Raw genomic sequence first — 3,030 nt, forward strand, 5'->3', positions numbered from 1 at the left:
ACCTATCAGACTCGCCCTTCTCCAGCCCTGTGTCTCTTTCACCAATCAACTTCCCAGCTCTTTACTTCATCCCTCCCCCTTCAGGTTTCACCTATCTCCTCTCCTCCCCCACCTCTTAAATCTACTCCTCGGCTTTTTTCTCTCCATACCACACACACAGTGCGGAACGTCATTCCGCACACACTCTTAGTTAATAATTTTCCATTGTCTTTGTGTTTAAGAAGTACAAAACTCCTCTGTACTGTTGAGTGCCAGAAAAGGGAAAATAGATTATCTGGAAGACCTGCATGTGAAGGATAAAGATCCTTTATCTCACAACTTCAGCCACCCTCACAATCACAACACAACACCATGGTATGTCAAATTACCAGGTGAACAACTGGTCTTTGAGGTTCTGCAAGTCTGTGTCTTTATTGATGCTTTGCTGCGCCCTTGAGTGCTCGGTGGAGGGTGCAGATGATTTGTTGCTGGTGAGGGGTGGGGGTCATTGTTTTGCTGCTGCTTATGCGTAGGAAGGGGGAGTTGGGGGGGCTTTGGGGTTCTAACATTTAACTGTCATTCACTCTTTGGGGCACTTCTCTGTTTTCATGGATGTTTGCGAAGAAAAAGAATTTCAGGATGTACACCGTGTACATTTCTCTGACATGAAACATACCTATTGAAACATCATTCCACATGACGTCAGGTTGAACATCAGCCCTCACATGATGTGTGGAACATCACTGCATATCAGTTTGTAGAATATCACTCCAAACGAGATTTGTAAAACATTATTCCGTGCAGAAATCATGAAGTGTTCAATGGAGCGCTGTTTCCCAGAAACTGAGAGGAGTGAAGTTCTACAGACACCACATGAAGCGATTTTCCATGGAATATGTGTGAGTGATTGAAATGCTTTTAAAATCTACAGATTTTGTAAATCTAAGGTAAAAACGGAAAATACTCATTTGCACAACACCTACGAAATGCTAGAGGAATTCCAGCAGGTCAGACAGCACCCAGAGATGAATAAACAGTTAACACCTCAGCCCAAAATGTCAACTGTTGATTCCCTTCCATGGATGCTGCCTGACTTGCTGAGTTCCTCCAGCATATTGTGTGTGTGTTGTTTGGAATTTCCAGCATCCCTTGCGTTTATGAGGTACTCACCTGGTCAGGCCCCACCTGTGTGTCAGCTGGGAAGATCATCGGGGTCTCTCTTCCCGCCATTACAGACATTTACACTATACCAGAGGTCGGCAACCTGCGGCTCCAGAGCCACATGCAGCTCTTTGATCTCTGTGATGCGGCTCCCCGTGGTTTGTTAGCTTTTGAAATGTAATTCGAAATTTGAAGATTATGGTGATCTGGTACAATATGAAAACTTTGCGGAGACACCGTTTCCTGGCACATCCGAACCAGCTCACAATTAGCCACCGTTCCGACTAAGGGAGATAGCCTACGGGGGTTTGTGAGTACGTGTCTTTTGGAGCATACGCGCCCACGGGGGGGCGGGTTGAGGGAGGCTTTAAAGCAAGGCTGTTTAGTTCGAATAAAGTTACCTTTGACTGCAGTCTTTATTTTAGCGCTGCGTGTAGCACACCGCTACAACGTGTTTTTTATCGCTATTAATATACATCACCACTGCCAATGCCTGACACCCGCCAGTGCGCGCATTCTTTTAATTCTTCGATCCAAGGTAGGCTACCTATGGAGTAACCTTCAACCCAATGTCTTTTTTTCGGAGTTCAAAATGTTTTTGTTGCATGCAGAAATGTAATTTCGTTTTCTCTGCAGGAGTTCATCAATTTCATAAATGCAACACATTATAGTTTGTTTATACATAGCATAAAGGCAAAAAAAACCCGTTGTATGCAGTGTTATTTCATTTTGTGGCTCCCAGTGTTTTCTTTTCTGTGGGAAATGGGTCCATATTGGCTCTTTCAGTGGTAAACGTTGCCGACCCCTGCACTATACGTTGCATCTGCAAAGCAAACAGCATTATGAAGGACCCCACCCACCCCTCATACAAACTCTTCTCCATCCTGCCATCTGGGAAAAGGCACCGAAGCATTTGGGCTCTCACGACCAGACTATGTAACAGTTTCTTCCCCCAAGCCATCAGACTCCTCAATACCCAAAGCCTGGACTGATACCAACTTACTGCCCTATTGTCTTGTTTATTATTTATTGTAATGTCTGCACTGTTTTGTGCACTTTATGCTGTCCTGGGTAGGTCTGTAGTCTAGTGTAGGTTTTTCCAGTGTTGTTTTTTTTACATTGTTCAGTCTAGTTTTTGTCCTGTTTCATGTAACACCATGGTTCTGGAAAACGTTGTCTCATTTTTACTGTGTACTGTTCCAGAGGTTATGGTCGAAATGACAATAAAATGTGACTTGAGTTGAGAAGCAGAACAAACATTTCAGCTTGAAGGAAGTTTGCTGAGCTGCAGGGAATATGGGGGAGGAAGATAGCTCTGATAGGATAAAGCAGTTTGTTTTCACTAGGCTTCTTGGAGGTAACCTGCAATGAGACTATGGCTCATACTTTTCCCTTTTCTGTAACTATTTATCAGACAAACCCCATCTTTCTGCTCTCCACCATACTAGTCAGAAGCACGATTCCAACAGGAGTATTCCTCACCTGTCTCGATGAGTCCAACCCCAACAACTCTCGAAGATCAACACCATCCAGGACAAAGCAGTTGTTCTTCTGTGTGCCCCTGCATGGTACTGCAGATACTTACTGTTTCTATTTCTGAACTTCAAATACAAATGAAAGGCTTTGGATGTTCAGTGACTTTCTAACACCCAATGTTTAAAATGTCCTTTATTTTGGTAGGAAATTCAACCAGCTGCCCGAATAACAACTGAGGTTTCCTCAGCCATGCCCCACTCAAATGTGCAAGTGCTGGTGCAATCTGTACGTTACATTTCACACAACTGCTCCCCACCATTGGTCTCCCTCTTGGAGTTTGTTGTGATTTCCCAGCATTTTGGCTGGAGTTTTGTCCAAAGTTAGTGCAGAAAATGCAGAATCAGAATCAAGTTT

Source organism: Hypanus sabinus, chromosome 4, assembly GCF_030144855.1.
Source record: "Hypanus sabinus isolate sHypSab1 chromosome 4, sHypSab1.hap1, whole genome shotgun sequence".
NCBI lineage: Eukaryota > Metazoa > Chordata > Chondrichthyes > Myliobatiformes > Dasyatidae > Hypanus > Hypanus sabinus.